This window comes from Drosophila virilis, chromosome 4 (genome assembly GCF_030788295.1).
Source record: "Drosophila virilis strain 15010-1051.87 chromosome 4, Dvir_AGI_RSII-ME, whole genome shotgun sequence".
NCBI classification, from domain to species: domain Eukaryota; kingdom Metazoa; phylum Arthropoda; class Insecta; order Diptera; family Drosophilidae; genus Drosophila; species Drosophila virilis.
The window spans coordinates 25,363,104-25,375,307 of record NC_091546.1 but is presented as its reverse complement, the minus strand read 5'-3'; the positions used below and the strand labels follow the sequence as shown (position 1 = coordinate 25,375,307).

Genomic DNA, 12,204 nt, shown 5'->3' with positions numbered 1-12,204 from the left:
TTCGGCGAGCGTTGGTTGTGCGGCAATTTAAACAGAGTTTAAATTATTAAACAAAATTACTAAATATAATAATTATGGTATATTGTTGCTCGCGAATAACAATACAATCGTCTGAGGGAGACAAACATTTGCTTTTTTGTAGCGTGTTGAAAAAACAAAAGGCATGAAGTAAAGGAGAATATGGCGAACCACCGATAAGTGCAGCTGCTGAAGCAACATGAATATATATAATTATGTGTGATATGAAAGCATACTTATTTGAGGTGAGTACACGCTGCTGCTATTTATGCGTATGTCCATTGATGAAGAGTGGTGATATTCGACTAAAATGCATGACTAGGAAATTCTCTGTAATCAGCTGTGAATTAACAAGACACAAGGCAACATATGCATTCGTTTATATAAATTTGTACACACATTCTTCTTTGAGTAGCTCTTGTGAAACTATTTTATCATGTATATAAGAAATCGACTGTGCCCTTTTCTAAATTGAATATAAACTAAAACAAAACCAGGCACAAAAAATACATATGACGCCTTTGCAGTTATAAAAACTGTTAAAAACAAGGCGAAAGTGTATTTATTGCAGTTATTTATTCACCACGCATCTGTGCAGCAGCACGCTACCCGCTGCACCTCTCCCGCTGTTGAAAATGTAAGCGGTACACAAACTGTTTATGAAATGATCCCCTTTTTGTCAAAGCCACCTCTTTTGTCATGGTGAGGTATAAGAGTTTGAGGGGAAAAGAGTTGAATAATAAAAGGAAAGAAAGCAATAAAGAGAAGCTTGAGGGAATCGCATCAATGGCAGCTCCGTTAGCCTTTCTTCAATGTACATCTAGTTTGAATATGTTTTTGTGGTCGCATTCTATTTGCAAGCAGATATTATATTAGATTAAATATGCTGTTGTAGTACCCTGTTAAGTGCTCGGCAATAAATTATGCGTTAGACACACTTTTGACGCAGCGCGTTCGCATTAAGGGCGTGTTAACTGCTTTTGACTAATTGCCGAAGCGTCGCAAATCGCTGCCAAAACTTTGAGCCAGTCCCAGTGACGGCGTCGCCGGGCTGCAGGCCAGACTCGACAGAGAGTCAGCCACCATTGCGGCTAATCCCCATAATTGGCAGGGGCACTAGCTGATTCGTGCCCCTTCTCCTACCTCCGTCCGCTTGTGGAATTCATCGTCGTCGTCGTCGTCGTCGTTGTCGTCGTTTCCAACACTGTTAATCACTCATGGCGCTGTCAGGCTACTTTCAATGTATAAATATATGCACGTATACATATACATACAATTACGTATACATATGTGGCGTGTTGCTGATATTCTACACATGTTTGTGTCTACCACTTCTCTTACTATCCTAACCTATGTATACTTTGGCTAATTCATTGTATTCGGCGCGCCGCGACGAGACTCGTTTATTTCTTAGTTAAGTTCTTTGATTTGTTGATTTATTTGTTGCTGCTGCTTTGTTGTTTTTGGCGTACGAGAGAGCGTGTGCGTGCGTGTGTGTGCGTGTGTGCGTGTGTGCGTGCGTGTGCGTGTGTAACTGTTTATGCTGACGCACTCATCAAGCTGTGCTGATTCCTTTCTCTGTGCTAAGGCGATTTTCTTTTCGCTTGCTAAGGGATTTTTATATTTGTTTCTTGTGGCTTTTCGTATGCTCTAACTTTATTGATGGGTCACTGTAAATGATTGATTAAACTCGAGTAGGGGCAATTCGGAAATTTAACAAATATTGTCGAATATCCATTTATTGGTTTTCCTATTAGAAAAGTTGTATTTTGTTCATCAGTTTTGCTCCTATTTAAATCATTAAAATATAGATTAAGTGGTTGTTGTATATATAAACAAAATTATAGAAATAGTCAAGTGTCTTAGCCCAAAAATACTTTACCTTTTGCACTAAGCACATAAAATTCGCCGTTGTACCAAATTCCTTGTGAGCAAAGTAAAAGTGTTGGAAAAACTTCAAAAGCATTTTGTTTGCTAAGCAATATTAAGTGAAGGAAACTTTGATTCCGCTTTATAGAGCTTTGCACATGTTTTCTGTCCAGATGCGACCTTGACTTAATTGTTCATGCCAGGCCGTGTCTTGAAATATGCTACAAATTTGCTCTTGCCTAATTTTCTTTACTCAAGCTTTGTGTTTGCTATTGTTGCTGATGAAATTAATTGTTTGCATGCGTGTATGTGGGTGAGTGTATGGGTGGAAAGTGCTAGGAAAGCACTTAAGCAAAAAGTAAAAGTTGCAAGTTAATTATTTCATTAATTAGGCGCCCAGACAAGCGCCGCACGATATTCTGCTCTCTGCTAATGTTGATTGATACGCATTATGCAAAAGTGTTGAAACGAGTGTGCGAGGAGGAAGATAGTTTTTTTTTCATTTTTTTTTTTTTTGTATTGCCGTCATTGATAGCAAATTGAATGCACTTGCCGCACTTTGTGTCCGATTTTGATGACCCTGTGCTGCAGCAGTGCTGCACAATTTCGCTTTGCCGTTTTTGCCAGTGTGGTAAAACGCGCTGAAGTGCGCAACGTGTTTTATGACGTCTTTATGTGATTTTCTTTTTATATCGCCTCGTCTCTATTGAGGTTTGTTTTTATTAAATTTTCCACGACACATGCACACCCAAACACACCCATTCACACACAGAAACACACTCACCAGGCGGCGGGGATACAATTGAATTTAATATGCTTGAGCGCTTGCTTTCGTCGCTTTCAGTATCTGTCGCTTTAATAAAAGATATCTGTCAAATTCAAACGCTCGTAAATCTTTCACAGCCTTTCACCCGAACTGCCACTGGACGGCTTTCGTACCCCCCGTAGAGGTCTATACTGTTTCATAATTCGCTTTCACATTGACTCATGTTAGCTAATCATATTATATGTTCCACAGACATTTTACAATTGAATGCATTCGAGTTAAGTTTTTTTTTTTCTGTTTTGCCTGGTTCCTCTTCTACTTGACTTTATGAGTTTTTGCTTAGAACAATTTTTCAGCTCAAGATGTTTTTGGGCATCCATGTGAAAGTTCTTTTAAATATAAAAACAAAATGGGCATTTATCCGTACAAATATGTATCCAGTTTTTTTTAAATTTTATTTTCCCTATGTAAGTATTAGGTACAGACCTCCGAAAGAAACCAAACCAAAGCAAAAGGCTGGCGTAGGAGTTACTGACAATGTCAGTAAAAAATAAATACAAGACAAAAGATTTTCGTTATTTATACCTAATATTAAAATTTATTAAATTAAGAAATGTTACCAAAGTTGTTCTAAATTTTGCAGAATGGTTCATGAAAACGAAAAGGAATTTGAGGATTACTTCTTTAATGCGGAATCTTTCCCTCTATGTAAATTATTTATAAGTCATTTCATTAAAAGTACCTGGTATTTTATTTAGAAAGAAGATGCTCTAATTAACAAGCTTTCAGTTATAAGACGTGTGTACATTTACCTAACAAATGCCAATATAAATCCACTTTATGCAATTTTAAGCATATTGAGCTAGCTCCTCATTTGTGCAGTTCCGTAGACGATATCATTGATTGCGTGCTGTGTGTGGACCCAAAATCCAGTATGAAAGCAAATTTAAGAGCACAATATCTTCATTATCATTGTGCATGCAGGACAATCAGGCGATGTCCCTGTGTAGTAGCCAGTTGAAGCGGCAAATTCATATACGAATGCCAGCTCAGCAAATTAATGATATCTTTGCAAAGGGTATTATAATTGTTGAAGGCATGTGCAGCACACAGGAAGGATACCATAAAGTATATAAAATCTCGATTAACTCCGATCATCAAATTGAAATCCTTTTATTTCTTCAAACTATCTTGACCAAAGTTGGCATTTATATGGGTTTATTATTTCCCACAAGCGAGCAGAATATAATTAATTTTAATCGTTCGGAAAGAAATAGCAGTGTCAAGGGTATTTAATATTCGACTAAATGTAGTCGTTCTCTCCTGTTCATATTTGTATTTGTATCTTGTCCGCAGCGGTGTGTGCGCCCCAAAGTAGGCAACAATTTGATTGGTCGAATGATTTTCACTTGAGCATTTATTGATACACCAATAAATGTATTGATTTAATTTGCGGCATCAATGAGCGTAATGCGATCGGCTCTAGAACGGGACTGTCATTCAAATGTAGCAGGGACAGTGCAGTTGGAAAGTATCTGCAAGCTAGCCACAAGTGAGTGCCATGCTTTATATATATATATATATGTAAATTAAAAAGCTATGTCAAAGCCAAAACCAAAGCGTAGTAAACGCTCAAAGAAGAATAACAACAAAAACGAAGAAGAATCGTTCAAAAAGTAATCCACAAAACCGGCATGGCATATGCGGCATTGAGAATGTGAAGAGGCTGCACACTCACACCCACGGAAACACACACACACACACACACACGCTGAGCAAACAAAACTGGATATTGACCCAGTGAACGAGTAAGGAACTTACCGGCCTCAACACATTTAATGTGGAACACATACTCAGCGCTGTATCTGCAAATGCGTGAGAGAGAGAGAGCACGCGAGAGAGTTTAGTATGCACGTACAGCATCCACACGAAGCCGAAGCGTACAGCTGACAGCTGGCACGAAGTTTGAGTCGGCAAGATATGGGCGACCTTCGGCTGCATAACAGCCCTGTCTGTTGGCGGCTCTTAATACTGTTGCGCTTCGCACAGCATAACGGCATTAGCAGCAGCAGCTGCAGCAACATCAGTTGTCGCCGACTGTCGGACCCCGTTGTCCTTTCAGTTGTTTCGTGTCTGCCTACGCGTGCGGTTATCAAACGATTCGTGCGATTCGTTTTGGACGCTGCTCTGTCGCAAAGCTCGCGTTTTTAGCGTGATTTTCACGAGATTTTCATTTCCAATTAACAGCGTGTCGAGCGTGTGGCTGTGCACATGTGTGTGTCTGTGTATGGCAATGGAGCAAAAAAATAAAATTATATTACATATGCAAATAGTGAGGCACCAGTGCTGCCCCTGTATATTCTAAACGCCGCGAGTCGCGACTTCGTTCCGCTTTATAGCACTGACTGTGACCCAACTCAAGCATTGCCCGGCCACAACTGACGCGTCACACACACGTTGTACCGTTGTACGTGCGATAGCTAGGTGTTCCGATTGCCAGCCTCCAGCTTGTGAGAATTTCATTGGATGGAGTTTCGCCTCGTTTGGCTAAATTATGCGGCGCTGATTTGTGATTTGTGATAAGCCAACCCATCATAGAGGCTGAAAAGAATTTGCCACACTCAGCTCGAGATAAATTCAAATCAATTCAGTTTTAAATTAAAAAAAAAAAAAAAAAAAAAAAACTATTCGGCTTAAATGATGTCAACAAAATCTGCAAAAGACGAATATAACATGTCGAACTAACTATCGCGTGAGTTACTTAAGACTTTTATTTCTTGACTCCCGCAATCAAGCATATTTATCTATTTATAATAAATAAGATAAATTTAGACTTAAATTATTTTACATGACTTTTCCTTACATCTTTCGTCGAGTGCGAATTTAAATTTATTAAAATGCAAATTTATAATGAACCTGGAAATCGTTAAATTACTTTCTAAGCATTTGGCACGTAATAAAATGAATTCATTATTTTCCCATTTCATGACACTTATAATTCCCGACAAGCTGCTGCCTTGCTAAATAATGCATAAATTTATCACTGAAGCTCCTCATAATTACGTATATCATTTGTCATCATGATTTAGCATGTTGCCTGTGGCCTTTTCAATAAGTGCACCTTCATTAGTCGCAATCCACGGGATACCTTTCGGTGTCCTGGGCCAACTTTTATTGTTGTCCATCTATAGAGCTGCCTGTCTAGTTGTTGTGCCTTTAGTTAATGATCTGTCTAGTCAGGTGTATCATTTTGTTATAATATTTATGTAAGATTTCATCTTATACGCGTAAATACCTGTATTATTAAGAAATATAACTTGGAGTTCGCGAAACGATATCTTCATTAGAAATTGTAAAGCCAAAAACAATTGACAATCAGCATAGCTTATGCGTAAATCAATTATTTATTTCAAGCTATTTTTAAGCTGTGAGCTTGGCTGCTTTTGAGGCAGGCAAAAAAATAAAGCTGATATACGATCTATAGAAAGAACCCTTAAAAAATTAAGAATTATTCTTTTAAAACTTCAATTGTTATTAAATTGTAACTTAATACAACTGATTGGACTCCTGCGATAAGCTTGCATACATTAAAGCTTAAAATTATGACAAATTAACTAAAATTAAAAATATTTTTTCTACAATGTTTCGTGTAAACATTCAAATTTGTTTACCTATTTTTATCAAAGTATTTTAGGTGCTCTACGCACGTCCCCTTCCGGACATTAATTATGTTTAACACGTCTGCTCCATTCAACGTGGACTTTCTAACTGAACGATTAATAGAAATAGACATGAATTTAGAATCTAACTATGTGTATTTGGAGCGAAAAACAAGCACTCCAATTAGAGACTGCAACGAATAACGCTGAAAGCTGAACTTTACTTTGAAGGGGAGATCCTAAACAAGCTGTATTTCGCATTAATCCAAGACTAATTAGAATTGTGTGCTTAAACAATTATCAGACAACGGTTGAAGGTTTCTGTCTCTGTTTCTGTTGTTCGTCTCCCGCTTTCAAAAAGTAGAAGTAATTAAATGCTTGCACAAGTGTGCTGCACTCAACTGCCACATGGGGCAAGAAAAAGACGGAGAGAGAATGAGAGAGAGCTATAGAGACAGAGAGAGAGAGGGAGCTACACAATTTGAATTTTTAATTAAAGGCAACAACAATCAGTAAACGAGCTGCGCGCGTGAACTATTCACAACTTTTTTGCACATGTCCTGAGTGAGGGCATGGGCGAGGGCTTGGGGCTTAGCATCCTACACTAATTAATTTAGTGAACATAAGCAAATGCTTGAAGGGTATTGTTGCTAAATGATGCTTAACTTGACCTGAAAATGCCTCCGAAAAACGTTTTTGCCCAAAGGCCAAAAGAAGCCGCACAAAAGTCAAAAACTTTTGCCTGCCCTCAAGGCACAACACCTGCATTGCGTGTGTGTGTGTGTGTGTGTGTGTGTGAGTGTTTGTGCTTGCATTTTGCATTAGCATAATTAAAACTCAACAAACAGCCTGACAGCAAACACAACATGTGTGCATGTGCGTGTGTGTGCGTGTGTGTGTGTGTGTGTGTGCTATTAACTGGGCTGCCAAAGTCAACATGGGCGCAACTTGACCCACGGGCTATGCGACCGCAAAGTATGCAACAAACTCTATTACATATGGCCCGACAAATACACACTCACACACTCGCACACACATGCGAACGTGTATCCTTGAACTTTATTGTTTGCACATCAGTGGTTTGCCAAAGCTCGGTGCGTGCTGCGTTTTGAGCACTTGCAGGCCTCCGCTGTGCCGCCCTTGCTCACGCCCTCTTTTATGTATTTTACTCTGTATGTGTGTGTGTGTGTGTGTGTTCTTTTTTTTATTGCATGCTGTCAGGCGCAGCAACATATCGGTTTACCATTGAAAAATATATGCGCGCATTTTTCAGACAGTTTTCACAAAATTGTACAGAATATTTTCTTTTTTGTATTTTTTATATATTTTTTTAGTGCTGCCTTCATTTGCGCCGTAGGCGTGGCATATGTATATATATATATATATATATATATACCATCTCTGTGGCCAGCCGAGAGGCATTTCTTTCAATATTGCTGCTTACGGCGTAAAATTAAGCCCCATAGAAAGTGCAGTTAATTCCAATAGAACGAAAATATCAACTTTTACTGCAATTTGCTATTCGGTTTCAGTTTCAATAATTACGTGCTTTTACTCTTGTTAAAATGTAATTAAATGAATAATAAACTATTGCAACAATGGCCCGTTCTTCAATCACATTATGTCCCCAATTGCATATGAATAATATCAAAAATTAAATATTTTTTACATATGTGCATTAAATACATGAATTACTTGAAATTTCCAGGTTCGGCATTTAAGTCTTAACTGCTTTATTTTTTGTTATAAACAAATGGCATAATATATTACATAGCCCAAGTATTTATATTTAATTGTTTTAAAATGAAAGAGTGAATCAATTGCAGTTTGTTAATTGTTTTGGCGTGAATTACATCTGACTTACATAGAAAAGTGAAAGAAACGTTTATATTCTTTAAAGGTTTGCGAAATTTACTTTTAACCAAACAAATTTCATTGATTTATTTAGCTTTAAGAGAATTTCCCTAAAAGTTGATCTGTTTTAATTCGAATAAGCTCGAAAGTTGCTAGAACATGTTTAAAAGAATAAAGTGGATATTTTCTGCGACATTTTATAATTATTCAAAATATATTTTTGATGAGTTTCGGAGCAGAAAATATATTGAATAATAGTGAGCCAAATAATATGTCAAGACATATTGTTATGTATTTATATTCAGTCTATTATAATTACAAATTAATTAACCAACCAAGGCAAGCCTGTTTAAAAACATACGTAATATGTTATGTTTCCATTCGAACTCTACTGAGTTGCCTACAATGTGAAGAGTTGAAGGGGCCATCACTTTAACTAGTTTATTTCAAAACGAACTCAATTGCATTTATTGCAAAGAATATCACACTTTCATCGAAAATCACAGACTTGCTACGATTGGTTTGATTGCTCTCAATTGATTACGAGCCAAGTTGAATGCATGCTAAATCAAAACCAAATCCAATTGCCTGGCAATTCGATATGGAGCTCAGTTTGACACCGTCTCCCATTGCTGCTTACAGTGCGTGCAATAGCTTTGGGTATTTCTTTATGCCATTTGTAATACATGAGAGAACTTTCTGTATTCGAGCAGAAATATTTTATAGTAAGTTGTTGTTGTTGTCGCGCGCCGCTTTGTTTCACGCTGCCATCTGAAGTTGCACGTTCTGCGGTAGTGTTTTATGCTTCGCACACTTGTGAACAGGCAGCGCTTACACCTTAAAATAATGCCACAACTATATAACTATATGTTCGTGTAGTAAAGTTTTGTTGGTTATTTTTCTCAGCTTGAGGGTCGCGTCAGCCTGACAGCTTTTGAAGGTTTCTTTTACCCTGCAGGCAATCAGTTGGAGAGAATCTGAATGGATTTCTTTGCAGTGTCATATTTCATATGATAAATAATAAATAAAATATGGAACGTTTTTTCCAATAATATATGTTCTTTTCACATTGAACACATAAATTGCACATATATGCTAGAAGCTTACTTTCTTTCAGTTATAGGGTATTTGTGATTGTGGTTTTACTGCTAACTTGAGCTTCTTCTAGCTGAGGTGCTTAACCTGGTTTACTTTTGCAGTCGCGCGGCTCTGCATCAATACACACAAGAATATATATATTTATTTTTATTTATTTATTTTAGCCATGGAGCATTGGCTTTCATTTGTTGTTTATTTGTGGGCAAAGTTTGTTTGCTGGCTTGCTGAAAAGTTCAAATTGTTGGAATTGTCTCGGTTTCACGTTCAAAGCAACAATGCCAACTGTAACTGAAACTATATACAACTACCTCTATCTACCCGTTCTCGCTCTGTGTCCCTGTCGCTCTCTGTTTGCCGGATGACCCGTAGGAGAAGCAAAACTGCCTAAACTAAATTGTGGAGGGGCGAATGCATAAACAGGCGATGCGCGTGGCTTATTAAAACTCACTTGGCTCTAGGCAAAAGTTATGCGCCCCGAGCAGGACGAAATGTTACACGAAATTAAGTAAAAAACGTGCGGGCAAAAGAAATATACGAAATATGTGTATCAAAATTTAAAACACAGTCAAATACACACCGCACACAAAAAGAAAACAACAACAGCGAAAATTGTGCGAAACAATTTATATGAAAACCAAACAAAGCGGCGGCGCCAGCTGCTGTTTAAACAAACACAAAGTTACAGCTTCGGGTCCTTCATATACATATGTGAAAGCATCTGTGTGTAAGAGTGTGAGAGTGTGTGTGACTTTTCGTGGCGTCCACAGTGCGCCGGGTACTTCATAATTACAGTTGCTTGTATTTAAATTTCACTGGCGGTGCGCCACGGTGCCGAAACAGAACGGCGATTGTGCTTTGGCGGGGGCATACGTAACGTATACGTAACGTGCCATGCATTGGCGGCGTACATGGCGTATGCTTAATGTGAATAGTGGACCAACTTTTCACACTGGCTTCTATATGCTTCTATTTTGCGAACTTAACTGGCGGTGCTTAGCATGAGAACTGTGCAATGTGTTGTCTCAAATTGTTGAGTTTGACTTTACATGGGAGCGAGGAAATCCAGTGGGAAATTTAGACAGGCAATCAAATGATTACAATGCTGTGGAAATTGCTTCGGGCTGTATTTGTAACTATTTCCCTTCTTTTTTTTAAAGTGCTGAATACACTTATTTACTTGGCTCTCCAAATGTGAACTTGAAAATGAAAGAAAGCAAATCAAACGCAAAATTACTCGTAGTAAATCGTCAGGGTAAACATGCTTAGACACTTAACATATTTTTTGAACAGAAGAAAAAACTTTAAATATGAAAAGTTTTTCTACTATTATTATTTTAAATATTTTGTTCCAATGCAAATATTATTTGCTATTACTAATTTATTTCAAAATGTAGCTCAATAAATTATACTTTTCTATGCCCTAACACGCATTCACAACTTTGATAAACTTTTATATCAGATCTTGGGTCGAACGTTTATCTGAGGTCGCACTCGGTTAGCTTTTATAAACTGCAAAAATTAGCCAAATGGCAATCGACCCTTGTCAGGGATCATCGCCAGCAAATTTTCGACCCGCCTGATCTGATGCTCGAACCATGCCTATCAATAAGACATTTTTATGTACACAATAATAAGTATTGGCAAACATTTCTAAAAGCCAGTCGCTAAGAGCCATAAAACTTGAGACCCAACTTGAAGCTGGCAACAATTTGGCAAAGAGCTGGCCGCTGGCAGCGCCGCATTGGTTAAGCTTAAAGTTAGTTGTTGGCAGCACGGAAAATTAATTATTAACTTGAATCGGGCAGCACAGCTGAAAATTAAAGCCAACTGAATGGGCAGGCGGCAACAAAATGGCCAAGCAGAAAAGTTTTTCGCTTTCCATTTAGTTTTTCTTGGGTAATTTTTTTTAGTTGTTGTGGCTGTTGTTATTGTTGCTCCTGCTGCTGTTGTTGTTGTTGTTGTTGTTGTTGTTGTTGGTCTGTGCGTTTGAAATGTTTTACGTTTTTATTTGTCATTCATTGCTGCAAAGTTTTGCCGTTTTATTTCGGAAGCTGTTGTTGCTGTTGCCTTTGCTGTTATTATTGTTGGTTTACAGCAGCAACTGCTGCTACTTTGGCTGCTATGCGGGCTTTTCACAGGCGACGTTATCTTTCTGAGCCTTTGTCTTTTTGGCCACACACTAGCAAAGCGCGGAGAGAGTTGGGCTAGGGATATGCAGGCAGGGGCGGGGCACACTTAGTTTGGCAACGAATATTGCCAGTGAGTAAGTTAGGGCCGGGCATACTGAATGGAAAAAGAAATCAGCTTTGAGCAAAATGAGGCAATAAAGATTTATCTCGAATGAACGCCAAAGGACACCGCCAAATAAAACCAATGCAGCAGATTTGTCAAGGATTTGCAGCCGACAATTTATGTTAGCCGTTGGCTTTACAATCCGCTTGCCAGGCAACAGTGAGGCCCAGCTAAATATATATTATAAACTGATTTCTAGTGACATATTCTCAGTATGCAAACATTAATTTGCAATCTTTGTCACATGCATATATTTTAATTAAATCGTCAGCTTGGCATTCCAAATTTGTTTGCTTCTCATCGAAAAAAAAATAAAAAAATAACAAAACAATTGAAATTTATTTTTACAATTGTTTTTTTTTTGACAAAATTCGAATTTTTGCGTGCACAACATTTATCAGTCGCCACGCCATGTGAATACCATTTTTATTGTTCTATGCTCGAATTTTCTCAAAAATATGAATTCTAAAGCCATTCGCCATTTAACATAGGCCTTGACATCCTTAAAGAGCTGCTCTTTGGGATTTAACAAATTGCGCAGAGAGCGATCCACACACACACACACACACACACACACACACACACATGCATAGAAGTGCTGCGGTTTTATCAAAACAACAACAGCTTGGCTTTTGTTATTTGCTTTTA

General features: G+C 38.0%; 1 protein-coding gene across 1 annotated transcript in view; it reads left to right on the top strand.

Moving 5' to 3' along the window:
• Nucleotides 1-4,739: 4,739 nt before the first annotated feature.
• Nucleotides 4,740-12,204, top strand: part of LOC6634228 (uncharacterized) — a 169,799-nt gene continuing 162,334 nt past the window's right edge. The window contains exon 1 of the mRNA XM_002057703.4: nt 4,740-5,405. The gene's annotated coding sequence lies outside the window, so the exon portion shown is untranslated. The remainder of the gene's footprint in view (nt 5,406-12,204) is intronic.